At 34.3% G+C, this 17,040-nt stretch overlaps 1 long non-coding RNA gene and 1 pseudogene across 1 annotated transcript; both read left to right on the top strand.

The window, feature by feature from the left end:
• Nucleotides 4,342–6,996, top strand: LOC107633573 (annotated as a pseudogene).
• Nucleotides 6,997–7,912, top strand: LOC110262408. The gene is made up of 3 exons (XR_002359700.1): nt 6,997–7,357; nt 7,489–7,575; nt 7,712–7,912. It is a non-coding gene; the product is annotated as an uncharacterized LOC110262408 (long non-coding RNA).

The following is a 17,040-nucleotide window of genomic DNA, read 5'->3' on the forward strand; positions in this document are numbered from 1 at the left end:
TTGACAAACCCCAATTTGACGGTTTGTTTTGCCTTGAATTTAGAATATTTTGATAACCTTTTGTCACCTTTAGCCTAAGAATTAGCATGGTTTTGTTATCTCTTCCATAATTGTGCTTAAGTGTAAAAACATGCTTTTTAAGCCTTATTTTGATGAATTCTAGTTCTTCTTTGATTCCATAAGATGCCTTGAGGTGTTTGCTAGTGATTCCAGGATTGAAGTAGGCTAGGCATGGATCAAAGGAAGCAAGGAAGGAAGCATACAAGTGGAGAGAAGCATAAAAAGTCAAAGAAGCAAAGTCAGCCATGCACGCGCACGCGCACAAGGCGCTCGCGCGCACATTGCAGAATCGACCAGGGACGCGCACGCGTACCATGCACGCACGCGCCGATGATGGCACATGACCTCATTAATGCAACACGTGCCTGGCGATTTGAGAGGTTTTCTGAACCCATTTTGGCACCAAATTGCTAAGGGAAAGGAATAAAAGGATGAAGGATTAAGGAGAAGGCATCATTCATCACTTAGGATCATTGATCACTTTAGATGTTAGTTACAAATTAGTTTTAGTTTTAGCTTTTTAGGGGTTTGTACTAGTGACAAACAACTTTTTGCATGAAAGGATTATTGTTTGGTTTAGGAACTATACTTGCAACGAGAATTCATTTGTGAAATTCTAAACCATCAAAAATCCGTTCGTCACCCTTCCGATACTCTAACAAAAGTAGGGCAAACTCTTTAAAGATCCTCAAGTCGTGCCTAACCGGATGCCATCAAAAGTGTGGTGCTATCATGGTCTAACTCCAAGATCACACATCATCATTGGGTAGGTCTGCAGGTGGCCTGCCCGCTGGCTACACATCTCCCTTGGCCTACCCACTCTGGATCCTCCTCCTCTTATGGAGCCTCCTTACTAGCAGCGTTGTCAACGTCCACATTTGCATGGATAGGTCCTTTAGTGTAGACTGGCCTGAGAGCCTCACCCATTAGTCCATACTGGGCGACTAACTAATCCACAGGCAAAAGTGGAGGTTGTGGCTCCAGAGGTGCAGTTGCCTCAGGTGCAGGCTCAGAGACATGCACACTATTTGGGCCGAGCTCAGGTGAAGTCTCATTCACTGGATGAGTAAAAAACGCATGTGCAGGTACGTCCTGAAGTAACCATGATAAAGAAAAGTCATACAGCATATCTGTATCAAAATCTGGACTATCTATGGCGTGTAAGAACGGTTTGTTACATAATATATAAAACCTAACACGAGGTATCCTACAGATAAAATAACTCCCAAAAACAGAATCTTCGTAAACAAACGGCCCATACATCTTATAAAACATGGCGCTCGTCTCCATCTGAGGGGAAAAAGAGGATAAGAGGTGAGAAATTGGGATTCTCAACAAGGGTTTTATATAGTAGTATTCTTTTTACCTTCTTTGAGATTAACAATTTATTTCTTCTCAATTCTTAAAAAATGCATTTAAAATCATTGATTCCAGACATATTATAAAATATCACAAAATCTCAAACAAATAAAGAAAAACATAAACACACACATAGTAGTATCATCAAAGAAGTTATTCAACAAAGAAATATGATGTATATCTATTTCTATACAGGTCATGAGCTCACGTGTCAATTGATTGCCTGTAACCCGACAACATTTTCAAGATTGGCGTTACGTACCATCATCCTAATAGAGAAACCATCCTTCCGGTCTTAAGTGGGAGATACGTATCACTAATCCCATTGAGCCTTATCTTTCAGGTTTAAAGTGGACGTTACATATCACCGTCCCCACTGAGCCTCATCCTTCGAGTCTCAAGTGGGAGTTTTGTATCACCGTTTCCACTGAGCCTCATGCACAATATCTCAAGTGAGCATTATGTTTTACCTTCCTCACGAGATCGTGCTCAAAATCAAATTCTTTAATTTAATTTATTCTATTTTTCTCAATCGTTTACCTCAATATCTATTCTTCAAACCTTAAATCTTATTCCCTTAAATTATAAACTTTAATTCCTTAAATCCTAAATCCTTAAACCTCAAACCTTAATTTCTTAAACCTTAAACTTTAATTCTTTAAACCATAAACCCTAAACTTAAGACTCTAAATCTTAAACCTTAAACCTTAAACCTTAAACCTTAAACCTTAGACCTTAATTTCTTAAACCTTAATTTTCTAAACTTTAAACTTTTATTCCTTACCACTTCATTTAAACGTTTTCCTTAACTTTTAATCATTCATTCTTCTGCCTTTAATCTTCAGTTCCATCTCATGAACAACATTAAAATAAACTTAAATCAACTTCTTTCGAAGACATCTAAGACTCAACTAAAATATTCTTGAGAAATATCAATTTTTTAGGCTTATATACAATAAATAATGTCATCAGATTAAACATCAAATTTATAAATTACATATTCAAAATACAATTCACACAAGTTAATTTAATTAAACCCTTATCTTTTCTTAGGTTCAAAATCGGTTTCCTTCTTAAAACATCTAATACTAGTTTCTTACCTAGTTTTCAATTAAAACAAACAAGAAAATCAAGTTACCTCTATACATTACTTCAAAGATGAAACTATTAAGGAGAATAAAAACAATAATCCTACCTCAAATTCTTTCAAGAAAATTGGTATGAGATTGAAGAGGAGGATAGAAGAACACTTTAATCGGTTTGAAAGTTTGGTGAATTTTTTTTAAATTTGTTTTGAAATTAGTCGAACTTAAAATTTAAAAGTATGAAAGCTTTTATTTTGATGTGAGTTTTCTCTCTCTCTTTATTTTCTTTTGTTTCTCATAGAAGGAAATGAAGATTAAGAAGGAGGTGACTTATATTAAAGAAGTCGTGGCACAATAAGGGATTATAAGGATTGATTATATTATTAAAATATTACTTGGTAGATAATTACTAAAATTAGATATATAAGAGTACATGTATTTACTCTATTAGATAGAGTAAACACATTAACTATTAATATATATAATACTAAAAATATAATTATCTCGACCATGAAGAATTTATTAGAATGCCCTAGCATAGCTAAACTCTCGAAGAGTGCTGGCCTTAATCCGTATCGATAGATTTTGGGTTTGATTATTATATTATTAAATTGATCTCAGCTTGTACTAAATCAGGTAAAATAATAACATAATAATAATATTATATTAATATTAGTTGAGATGCCTAATCCACTTTACTTTCAATAAAAAGTTACTTCGTTGCAAAAATCGGGCTGTTACATTTATACTCTTGGTTTTGTATTTCGAGTGTAATTGGAACTTGGTCTTGGGTGGAGTGTCACAAATTACTACTTTATTTGTATTTTATTAGAGATTTGGTTAACATAGAGTGCTTATCTAATTTTGTAACTTTGTTATACCATATTTCTTTTTGTAAGATATTTGGTATTCATTTATATCAATTGTGTAAATTTCGCGCTTCCACTTGTACGTTCTATTTCTAACAGTGGTATCAGAATTCTAGATTGAGTTCTGGGTCAATTTATTCAAAGATGTCATCCATAAAGTTTGAGATTCAATAGTTCGATGGTCACATCAACTTTAGAATATGAAAAGTTATATGATGGCAATGCTTACGCAATAAAGTGTTAGGCAAATTTGGTGGTAAAGGAAAAAAGTCTAGCACTATAAAAGATGATGCAAAATGAAAAAATATTTATCACAAAGCTCTCTCTATCATTCACTTATTGCAGGAAATCTTTTCAAAAAAAAAAAAAATAGTTGCCATACTATGGAACAAGTTGGAGACATTATACATGACCAAGACAATAACAACTGTTTTAGTATTTTACAACGTGTTTATATGCTTCGTATGACAGAAAAAACTTCAATGAAATCACATATTGTTGAATTCACATCTTTAGTGACGGAGTTAAGTAATATGGATGAGACTTTTTTTTGGAGAACAATAAACTATGATATTACTTTGTTCATTATCTCACTCATACAAGTATTTTCATGAAATATTCATCCATAGGCATAAACATCTAAATATTAATGAGACTAAAAAGTCATTTTTAAGTCATGAAAAAATGGAGTATGATAGGAGTGATAAACATGATTCATCGATTGCTTTGGTTAACTGAATACACTACAGCAAATGCAGAAGATAGCGGCGACTAATTGGTGGCTGTTTATCAAACTGCCACAAATTGACAAGATTAGACAATTATGGGAGCGGTTTGCGTTTCAGCTAAAAAAGAACCAAAATAACGACAGTTCTCTTCCCAATGACCACAATCAAATCAAGAAGAGAGCCAAAATCCCTAAGCACCCCCGTCACTCACTCGACCAAGTTCAGAGCTCTGAAGTCTGAATGACTCCCCCTTCTCCAAACCTGGCTTCTCTTCGACCACCAACGCAGCGCCACCATCGATCATCACCCCCAATGTCTCCGTCAAAACCACAGAACCACCACAGTTATCTTCTTCTTCTTCTTCTCCCTTTCTTTCTTCTTCTTTTTCCACCTTCGCCGAACAACCCCGCGAAAACCCTTCTCTTTCTTTTCCTGTCTTCTGCCTTTTTTGTCTTGCCACCGGCTCCCATCCAGTGCCGCCGCGACCATCTTCTTCTCCTCCTTACAACCTTGCACTATGGCTCTCTAGCTCGCCCCTGCCTCCCTCATTTCCAGTTGCAGAATCAGAATAGAGCCAGTCCAGTTCCAGCGAGTTTAGATGCAGCAGCGGCTGGTCACTGGCACTGCATCCCTCTCTCCTATGCTCTTGCTCTGTTCTTCGACTCAGGTTCTCAGATCACATTTTCTTATATGTTTTAGTTAATTTAGGATTAGTTATATGTTGATTCTAGTGTTAATTTGATTTGGTTAAGATTATTTTCTATTGTTAGTTGAGTTTAGGTTAGAATTAGGATTTTCTGATTAGAATTAATGTTAGTTTATACATAGTTAAACATGCTGTTAAAAGCTTCTTGAGTTTGAATTTCAATTTATTTGGATTGATTAACTGATACTTTGCTGAGTCACTACGAAATGCTGCTGATTTTTCATGTCATTGGTGCTGAATTTTGAATTGGTGTTGCAAAGAATACTTGTTAGTGCTATTTTTGTGTTGTTTATGCTTTTGCATGCCAAGTGTTCAACAATATGATAAGTGGTGTTTGGTGTGATGTGGATGTTGTGGAGTTTTCCTATTATGGAGCACCTACACCAACTCCTAAAGAGCAATTATATACAGAGCTCGTTGATGGCTTAAGGGGAAGCGATTCCTGTATTGGCTTTGGTTCTCAGGTGCTTTTGCCTTGAAGAATCGATTTCTTTTGTGTACTAAGCGAAATTCAAATGAAAACAATGATTCTTTTGTCATCTTGCCATAATCATTATTTTACTTTCATTATTCAGTAACTTCTTCTTTTTATATTTAGAATTATTTGCTGTTTCATTTAGTCCTATTAAAATCTTATGGGTCTATTGTGGAGGATATGAGCAAGTGCTGTTGATGGATGATAAAAGATATTTAATCATTGTTCTTTGCGATGAAAGATAGAGCTTGTAGTATGGCAAGTGGAAGAGTTTGGTACACTGTAAATTCGGCTTTTAAGTAAAGGGATTATCAAACTAGCAATTTTAAGTTGGATTAAAATAGTAATTAGCCTTATTTTTCTTTCATTTTTTTCTAAGCTTACCAATTGAGGGTTTTAGTGTTGTCTTAATTCATGACTCCCTGATTTGGATGATCAGATGCTTCTTTCTTTTACTAGTTAAAGGAGTTGATAGTATATAAACCCGGTTGTATTGTTGTTTTACATTAAGAATTTTTACATACTAGTTTTACTCTTCCATATATTGATTTGATCCTTTTTATCTTGAACCTTGGTTCAATGCTGGCATCTATCTGAAGTTTTGGTATGTTTTCCCCTTCTCTGGTTTTCAATTTTTTAATTATTGTACTCAAGGTTGCAATCTAAGAGACATATGGAACCTTGGGGGCTATTGTAAAAAGTCGAACTGGAAATCAAGAAGTTGGTTTTCTTACGAATCGACATGTCACTACTGATTTGGACTATCCAAACCAAAAATGTTTCATCCGTTACTGCCAAGCCTTGGACTTGGTGTATATCTTGGTGCTGTTGAGAGAGCAATATCATTTATTACTGATAATCTTTGGTATGGCATTTTTGCAGGAACAAACCCAGGTAATAAAATTTTAAATTGCTGATTATTCTGAATTTATTACTTGCGGTCAAGAAGCAAAAGTTCTCAGTTAAGTGCTACTTGTTAATCTTAATATTTGGTATCTAATTTCATGGCCTTAATGTCAGGATAATACGTGTCATGTTGTTGCCTAGAAGTTCTTACAATAAGATAGTAGAAAAATAGATTTGATTATCAAACACATAGTAATCTAATGTCTTATCTGTTGTTCATGATTCTGCATTAGGATTTTGCATTTGTTCTAGATGCATCCTGGCCACACATGCATGTAACAATTTTGCTATCCTACAGAAACTTTTGTGCGAGCCGAGGGGGCCTTTATATCATTTTCTGAAGATTTCAATATGAACAATGTAACTACATTCGTAAAAGGTGTGGGAGAGATTAGCGATGTGAATGTGATACGCTTGCAATCGCCAATAAGCAGTCTCATAGGGAGGCAAGTGATTAAAGTTGGAAGAAGTTCTGTGTTGACTACAGGGACTATTATGGCCTATGCTCTAGAGTACAATGATGAGAAATGGATTTGTTTTCTCACAGATTTTTCTAGTTGTTGGTGAGAACCAACAGACATTTGATCTCTAAGGTGATAGTGGAAGCCTCATTGTCTTCACCGGTCAGAATGGGGAGAAGCCACGACGTGTTGGCATTATCTGGGGCGGGACAGCTAACCGGGGTCGTTTGAAACTAAAAGTTGGTCAACCCCCAGAAAATTGGACAAGTGGAGTTGACCTTGGCCGACTTCTTGATCTACTCGAACTTGACCTCATAACAACAAATGAGGCATTCCAAGGGAACAACACTAGTGGAACTACCCTTTGGTAATTTCTAATTTATGTATTATTATCCTTTTAGTAATTCTCTAGTATTTTGGATGTCTATAACTTTATTATTTCGAATTGCTGCTTTTATTTTGTTCTTTTGTTGTTGATATCAATCTTAAAAGTAGTCTTTAGTTGTTGAATACTGTTTTTAAATCATGATAAATATCACATCAATCATTGCAACTAAAAGAGGTTGCTGAATCAGGTGACATTTAAAGGATGTAAAGAGTTTATGTAAGTTCTTTATATATTTGCAGGCTTTTCTCTTCAATGACTATTGGGAGGATATAGGGACAATCAGGTCACTCTTTGAGACAAATTTAGCTCTCACCGAACATGTAAGTGTCATGTTTATCATAATCTAGCAGCAAGTTTACAATTATGTTTTTGTTTCCTACCAAAAATACTTCTTTAACTAATTTTCATTGATTAGGATTTAAGATTAGTCACGTTATGTTTGTAAATTCAGCCATATAGGTTTTGCTTTTACGAAGCAGGAAAACCAATGTATACATCAAGGAGAAACTTACCACCATCGAATATTGACAATAGCAAGGTTGGTACAGAAAAAAAAAATAATACTAACTTGGTAGTATTTTATAACTAAGTATCAAAAGTCATATATATCACTGGTTTAAGTGTGTGTTCGATTGTTTAATTAGACTAAAACATTGTTATTTATCATTATGCAGATTGTTAACTCAATAATATCGCATGGTTGAATTCCATGGAAGGATAGAGTGAAAAATAGAATCCTAGGATTGGACTTATTTTTATTTAAAGCAAATATTTTTTTAAATTTGACTATGTAATTTTTAGCAAGAGATTTACTATGTTGATATTTTTATAAAAATATTATTTTGTTTTCCAGTTAATTTTGTTGTTTTTGCCACAAGTTTATATTCAATAGATGAAAAATATGAAGATTTATAGCATTAAAAAAATCCAAAAAAGCCAAAAAATTTATCTTTAAAATTAAACAAAAAAATTCAGCGTTTTTTAAAAGGATTTTTTTTAATTTGTATTGAAAATAGCGGTGGTTTTATAACCGCCGCAAATAGTCATAAATAAAAAACGTAAAAACATTGTGGTGGTTCATAACCGCCGGTAAAAAATGACTAAATTTTATACCTGTATATCGCGGCGATTTAAAACCGCCGCTAAATTAGTTGCCGCAAAATACTGATTCAGCGGCGGTTATACAAGCGGTTGCTGGAAATCGCCGCAAAACCTAATCCCGACGCCCATAACCAGGGCGATTTACTGAACCGCCGGCCTTTGATTTTGCGGCGGTTTAAAACCGCCGCTAATTGGAGAAAAAACTGTCGGTAAGCAGCGCCTATGCTGTAGTGATAGATGATGGTTTCAAGTTCCAACAGCAACCAAGAAAAGCCTAAATTTAGATTTCATGTTCGAGATAGAAGATACAGATATTGTCAATATGAAAGTCATCGGAAGACAAATTGTTTTATATTTCAAAAAAATTCAAATACTTCAGTAAATATTGTTAAAAATAATAGAGATGTTAAAAAAAATTATTAAAAAATTATATATAATTTTAAACATATATATTCATCCTATAATTTTTTACCAATAGAACTGAAATGTTCTGGGTTTCATGCTTTGTAAAACCAAAATAAATAAATTGATAAAAAATTCAATTAAATAAAGAAACTCTTCATCACAAATCATAATTAACAACAACTCAGACTTAATCCAAAAAATATCAAATTATTCTAAAATCATTTTAATAAACAACTCCTCAGAATAATTATAATCAACAAAAATAAAATAAAAAAACAAAAACAGCAACTCACAATGGTTACAATTAACCAAAAAAAAATGCAACAGCAACAAAAGTTCTGTCCAAAAATTAGACTCCAAATTCAACAAAAGAGCAATTCAAAATCTAAGGATCATTATAATCAACTCAAATTTCATAAACATTGGCAACTCAGAATAAAATAACAAATTCACAAAATCAGTAACACAAATATCTGAGGATCAATAACAAATTCTTTCCAGTAAATTTAACAAAATAAGCACAAGTTTCATAAACATTGGCAACTCAGAATAAAATAACAAATTCAGAAAATCAGTAACACAATATCTGAGGATCAATAACAAATTCTTTCTAGAAAATTTAACAAAATAAGCACAAATTAACAAAATCAGTAACTCATAATGACAAACCTAAATCAGTAACTCAATTATTAACAGTAAAATGGTAAAACCAGCAAACACAGAGGAGACGAGGAGGAGGAGGAGGCGACACCGGCAAACTCAGTATTATCAAAATCCAAGTCACAGTGCTTACCGGCGGTGAGGAGGAAAGGGAGTGACGGCGACGACAAAGGAGACGGCGACACCGGTGAACACAGAAAGAGAGCGCTCGAACAGAGGAGGCGACGACGGCCACAGAGCTTCCACACGACGGTGAGGGAGCTTCCTACGATGGTGACACAGCTTCCTAGAACGGCGACGGAGCTTCCTACAACGGCGACATAGCTCCTGTGATGGCGACAGAGCTTCTGAACGCGATGCCTCTACCCAGTGGAAACGAGTTCGTCGATGACCATGAAGCGTGGTTGCGGGGATCTGGGGGCTGCTGGGCGCAGTGGCTGCGGTGGCTGGACGACTAAGGTTCTTTGTGCTTTTAATTTAAAATTTGCAGTTCGGTTTCAGAGAGGAGAGAAAAGAGGAATAAGGTTGGGTGCATTGGGGATCAGGGTTTCCTTTTAAGAAAATGTTTTTTTAGAATTTAAAACGGCGCCATTTGAATTTTGAGGGAGGACTCCTGAATCGAAAACCTTGTAAAAAACTGACTGATTCTGGCGGTTCATCGATTAACCGCCGGTTCGACCGATTTTTTAACCGGTTTTTGCCAAACGGTTTAGAAGGCTAACCAAACCGGTTTGATGACCGATTTCTAGTTAACTTGGTTAAACCGACCGATCCGGTTCGATTTTCAGAACTATGATTGAAAGTCACTTGCTTAAGACTAGTCAAAAAGATAAATGACCAGAAATCCTATTGGCTCAAAAGTATGACCAAATCAAGTTCGAACATAATCTTTCAAGAAGCTGTTTTCATTATGCTATTTCTGTTGTGATAAGGCATGAGGTGGATGCCCATTAATGATATTGGGCGGCTGAAGCTTTCAAGAGAGAGATTTGAGACAAACCTTTAATGAAGGTTGAATTTGTACAGCTATAAATAAGGCTTCATAGCCTTACGTACAATACACAAGCAATAAAACAATATTTAATTATATCTATTATTTTGATATAGTAATTCTAGTGAATATTACTACTTGATTTATCTAATTATATTTCCATATTTTATATTTACATCTTTCTTATTTATTTAGTTGTTTTACAACACGTTATCAGCACGATACTTTGATAAAATTTTTAGGAAGACTCAGAAAATGGCAAGGATATATAATGAAGATGTATGCCTTGTGAATAGTGCAAGTTCGCACACCATTCTCAAAAGTGATATATATTTTACCCATCTTGTGCCAAAAGAGGAATATGTTAATACTCTTATTGGCTCAGGTAATGTGATAGAAGGCTCCAAAAAAGCTATAATTTTGTTTTCTGGAGGAACAAACTTTATAATAAATAATGCACTATTATCTACCAAGTCCCTAAGAAACTTGTTGAGTTTCAAAGATATTCGCCGAAATGGATATCATGTTGAGACAATGAATAAGGGAAATCATGAGTATTTATGTATCACAATTCATGATCCAAATAAGAAAGTTATATTAGAAAAATTATCCTCACTTTCATCTGGGTTGTATTATACTAAGATTAGTGCAATTGAATCACATACCATTGTAACCCAGAAGTTTACTAGCCCAAATAAATTCATAACTTGGCATGATAGATTGGGTCATCCGGAAACAACCATGATGAGGAGAATTATTGAAAACTCCCATGGACATTCACTAAAGAACCAGTAGATTCTTAAAACTAGTGAATTTTGTTGTGCTACATGTTCTCAATGGAAGTTAATTTTAAGGCCATCACCAGTAAAGATTGGATTTGAGGCCCCTGAATTCCTAGAAAGGATTCAAGGTGATATATGTGGACCTATTCATCCACCATGTGGATCTTTTAGATATTTTATGGTCCTAATAGATGCATCTTCGAGATGGTCACACGTGTGCTTATTATCTTCTCGCAACCTGGCGTTTGCGAGATTACTGGCTTAAATTATTCGATTAAAAGTACAATTTCCAGAAAATCCAATCAAAGCCATTTGTCTTGATAATGCTGGTGAATTTACTTTCCAAGCTTTTGATGCTTATTGTATGACTAATGGAATAAGTGTTGAACATCCAGTAGCTTATGTTCACACACAAAATGGGTTAGCAGAATCAATTATTAAACGCCTCTAATTAATTGCTAGACCCTTACTTATGAGAACAAATCTTCCAACCTCGGTTTGGGGGCATGCTATTTTACATGCCGCAGCACTTATTCGTTTGAGGCCAACGAGTTACCATCAGTTCTCTCCTATGCAATTAGCATTTAGCCAGCAGCCAAATGTTTCCCATTTAAGAATATTTGGGTGTGCGATATATGTTCCCATTGCACCACCTAATCGCACCAAAATGGGACTCCAAAGAAAATTGGGGATATATGTTGGATATGATTCTCCCTCTATAGTGAGGTTTCTTGAGATACAAACCGGAGATGTATTTAAAGCCCGGTTTGCAGATTGTCATTTTGATGAATCAAAATTTCCAACATTAGGGGGAGAGAATAAGCTTCCTGAAAAGGAACTTAATTGGAATGAATCATCCTTGATGCATTTAGATCCTCGATCAGGGCAATGTGAACTAGAAGTTCAAAAGATTATACATTTGCAAAGAATAGCAAATGAATTGCCTGATGCATTTTCTGATATAAAGAGGATAACCAAATCTTATATACCAGCAGAAAATGCCCCAATTCGAATTGATGTCCCAGTTGGATAAATTGCCACCGAAGCAAATACACACTAGAAGCGTGGCAGGCCTGTCGGTTCCAAAGACAAAAATCCTCGAAAGCGAAAAGAGGTAAATACTATTCCTGTTAAAAAAGACATAGTAAAGACACATGTAGTTGTCCAAAATTCTGATATAACGCCAGAAGATGTTCAGGTACCTGAAAATTGTGAAAATGACGAGATCTCGATAAATTGTCTTTACAGGAGAGAAATGGAACTGAAATAAGACAATTGTCAATGAAATATATGCATATAATGTGGTATTAAATATCATGCATGAAAGTAAGGATCTTGAGCCAAGATCAGTCGAAGAATGTCGACAAAGGAATGATTGGCCAAAATAGAAAGAAGCCATGAAGGCTGAATTAGACTCACTTGCAAAGGACCTATAGTCCGTACACTAGAAGATGTAAAACCTGTTGGATTCTGATGGGTATTTGTGAGAAAACGAAATGAGAAAAATGAAGTTGTGCGCTATAAAGCCCGACTTGTGGCACAAGATTTTTCACAAAGGCCTGGTATAGATTATGAAGAAACGTATTCCCCTGTAGTGGATGCGATAACATTGCGTTATTTGGTCAGTTTATCTGCATATCATAAACTGCATATGCACTTAATAGATGTGGTAACAGCCTATTTATATGGCTCTTTAGATCGGGATATCTATATGAAAGTCTCTGAAGGACTAAAGATATCTAAACCATCCAATGAATATTCACAAGGGTTATACTCAGTCAAATTGCAAAGATCTTTATACAGTCTAAAGCAATCTGGACGAATGTGGTATAATCGTCTTACTGAGTATTTGGCCAAAAACTGATTCAAGAATGATGATATATGTCCGTGTGTTTTCATAAAGAAAATTGCATCTGGATTTATTATAATTGCTGTGTATGTTGATGATTTAAATATCATTGGGACTCCTGAAGAGATTCCAACAATTATAAAATCTCTAAAAGAAGAGTTTGAGATGAAAGATCTTGGAAGGACTACATTTTGTCTCGGCTTGCAGATCGAGCATATAAAAAATGGGATCTTTATTCATCAAACAACATACACAAAGAAGATCTTGAAAATATTTTATATGGATAAGTCACATCCCTTGAGTACCCCAATGATCGTAAGATCTTTGGATGTGGAGAAGGATCAATTCCGTCCTAAAGAAGAGAATGAAGATATGCTTGGTCCTGAAGTACCATATCTTAGTACCATTGGAGCGCTAATGTATCTTGCTAATAATACACGATCCGATATATCATTTGCTGTGAATTTATTAGCAAGATATAGTTCCTCTCCAACCAGAAGACATTGGAGTGGAGTCAAACAAATCTTTCGATATCTTCATGGAATGATTGATATGGGATTGTTTTATGCCTATGGATCCAAGTCACAATTAGTTGGCTATGCAGATATTGGATACTTGTCTGATCCACATAAAGAGAGATCTCAAACAGGATATATGTTCATATATGGTGGTACAGCTATATCATGGAGGTCCACAAAACAGACGATAGCAGCAACCTCCTCTAATCATGCTGAAATACTCGCGATACACGAAGCTAGTCGCGAGTGTTTTTGGCTCAGAAGTTTGATCCAATATATTCTGTCATCATGTGGGCTAATTGATCATAAGATAGCTCCAACTGTCCTGTTTGAGGATAATACAGCATGCATTGCCCAACTTAAAGGCGGATACATCAAAGGCGATAGAACAAAGTATATTTCTCCCAAATTCTTCTTCACTCATGATCTTCAAAATCAAGGAACAATTGATATCCAACAGATCCGCTCAAGTGACAATCTGGCAGATTTATTTACAAAGTCACTCCCAAAATCCTCCTTTGAAAAATTGGTACATGAGATTGGGATGCGCCGATTTCGAGACATTAAATGATGTTGACAAGAAGGGGGAGACTGTACTCTTTTTTCCTTGGTCAGGTTTTTTTCCATTGGGTTTTTCTTGACAAGGTTTTTAATGAGGCAGTCCCCATCACCAAAGGATATTGTACTCTTTTTACTTCACTAAAGTTTTTTCCCTTTGGGTTTTCTTTAGTAAGGTTTTAACGAGGCATTATCCTGAATGGTCATCCAAGGGGGAGTGTTGTGAAAAAGCATGAGGTGGATGCCCATTAATGATATTGGGCGGCTGAAGTTTTCAAGAGAGAGATTTGAGACCAACCTTTAATGAAGGTTGAATTTGTACAGCTATAAATAAGACTTCATAGCCTTACGTACAACACACAAGCAATAAAACAATATTCTCTCTCTTATACTATTCTCTCTCTTTCATACTATTCTCTTTCTTATATACTTTAATATTATTAAATATATTAATTATATCTACTATTTTGATATAGTAATTCTAGTGAATATTACTACTTGAGTTATCTAATTATATTTTCATATTTTATATTTACATCTTCCTTATTTATTTAGTTGTTTTACAACAATTTTTAGTTATCATGTATTAGTTATAGATAGAGCTTGAAAGAAAATTGCAAGGTCTTCTTTTATATAGTATCTCTATATTTATTTTGTGTATAAAGTTATGTTATTTTTTTAGAGAAATTTAGTTTTTTTGGGTATTTTTTTTTGTTTGGGGTTAAATATTTACACTATTTAATTATTATTTCGAATTTATTATTTTGAATGTAATTAAAACTTNAAATAATTATTCAATTTTATAATAAAGAATAAAAAATAACCAGAAACAATTCATGTTAAATAAAATAAATGTTGAACTGATTTTGATTAAAATTTTTTTTATTATCAAACATTTTAGAATACCGAATTGGCAAATTGATATCATCATATCAGTCATATCCAATGACCAATTACAGTTAATTAACACAATGAGATTCATGAAATGCGCTTAATTATGTTAAGTTAATTCGCCGGTTTACCTACCTTAATAGCCGATATTATTGAACCATCACCACCACAAATGCTAAATAATCATTGTCGCTGCTCCACCAAGATCCTGTATAGTCTTAAATATCTCTGAAAACAAAAGTAAAAATCTAAAGAAAAGCATCACAAGAAATCACAATGAATGTGGTGTATTTTATTTTTATTTTTTAAAACCTAGTATCCAAATTGGTCTATTAATAAAAGAATAAGAACATAATTTAATATGGTATAAATTTTCCTATATGTACGTACATTGAAATTTAATTAACTTTGACACCATCAGTTCCTTCATCTCCCTTGCTTTCTCAATTCTCAATGCTTCCTTTTTCTCCGCTTCTTCTCTTTCGTCCAGACAGCCTTAGTCATAGTCACTTCACGAAGTCACATTTCCACATAGTTATTTGAAGATTGTGTCAACTCAAAATGTTCCATTCAAGTCTGCAAAAGCTCTAACACGTGGAGCAGGCTGCCATGAGCAAGCACGTGAAGTCGTCAACTTGTATACTGGCTTATATGACGGCGCGTCCTTGGGTTATTGTTCATACCAACTAATGCAACATGCCATCATTCAATTAATTGGATGAATGTGACATTGAGGGTTCTCCACTTTTTGGTTATGCTTTATTATTGAATGTATTTTCATGATCTATAGTCTATACTATGATCATTGATCAATATAGTTCCCTTTTTCTTTATGTCATTAATCAATCGTATGTTAGTTTGTTTTCTTTTTGGTGTACGAGATTCGAAGTATATATCAGGGCAAGAAGAAGGTGGATTACAATGCCAATAAGTCTTAGATATCTCAAAAGATTAGGCAACATCCTTAGCAAAATGATGTGGCTTCAAATGCGTGAAAATGCAATTTGTCAGAAGGCCTCAAAGTAGCAATAGTGTCCAAAACTACAAATATAGTAAAAGACCGAAAAAAGGGCATCTATCATTGAAAATAATTAATTAGGGCTTAAAAGACTAAAGAATTTCAACTCTACCATTTTTGAAGTGAATCTAATAATAACTATAGTTAATAAAAAGAAATGTAAATAACTCGCTAAGTTCTTAGACAAGTGATAAGAAGTTAGTTAGTTTATAATGAGTAATAAGATCTTAGCCACTCAAACAAGTTGCAACAACAAATAGAACATGCATTGAGTCTAACACACCACTTTGTTTTCAAATGACATGCAAGAGACTTATCAGCGTGTTCTTAGATATAATTGTATTCAAATAAATTAAAAGACCTGAGACCCGATATAGTTGGATGCCTTTGTAAAATTATATCTAAAGTGTTGTCAAGGAGAATGAGGGGAGTAATGTCAAGATTAATTGGGAAGGTGCAGAGCGCTTAATTTATTAAGGAGAGAAAAATTCATGACAAAACTTTTATTGCATGTAAAATTGGCCAATGGTTAAAACTGAAGAAGAGAAGATATTAGTGATTATTAAACTAGACTTCTATAAAATATATGATAAAATAAATTAAGTGAAACTTTATAGATATTGTGTTAAAAAAAAATGAGGTTCGATAGAAGACGAAGGAAGTGGATTAAAGAGTGTATTTTGTTAATATTTATGTCAATTTTGATTAATGAGTTGCCAACGAAATCTTTTAAAATGGAGAGAGAACTTTGGTAATACATAGCATGATTGGGGAAGTAGTATGAAATAGGAAAATATCTACACTCTCGATTAGGAAGGTAATGTACAGTTATCACATCTAAAATTTACAGTTGATACTATATTATTTTATTTATAAAGAAAAATTAATAAAAAATTATAAGAGATTCCTGGAATGCTTTGAAATAATGTATAGGTTGAACATTAACTTTGAGACATCCAGTCTAATACTAGTGAATTGTGGTNTTTTTTGACAGTAAATTCCACGAGTAATAAATGGAAGAAAAAATAAAAAATTGGCACATCATTTACTATCGAATTTATTACCGTCAGATAATCTTGGTTAGCGAATTGTTGCATTTTGGAGCACCCACAAAATTTTACCGTCGGATTTATCTACCAATAAACGTGCCTTAAATTCGAACCGCAAACCTTCTTCCCTCTATTTTGAACTACACTCTCTCTCTCTCTCTCTCTCTCTCTCAAAACACAC

Source organism: Arachis ipaensis, chromosome B03 (genome assembly GCF_000816755.2).
Source record: "Arachis ipaensis cultivar K30076 chromosome B03, Araip1.1, whole genome shotgun sequence".
NCBI classification, from domain to species: domain Eukaryota; kingdom Viridiplantae; phylum Streptophyta; class Magnoliopsida; order Fabales; family Fabaceae; genus Arachis; species Arachis ipaensis.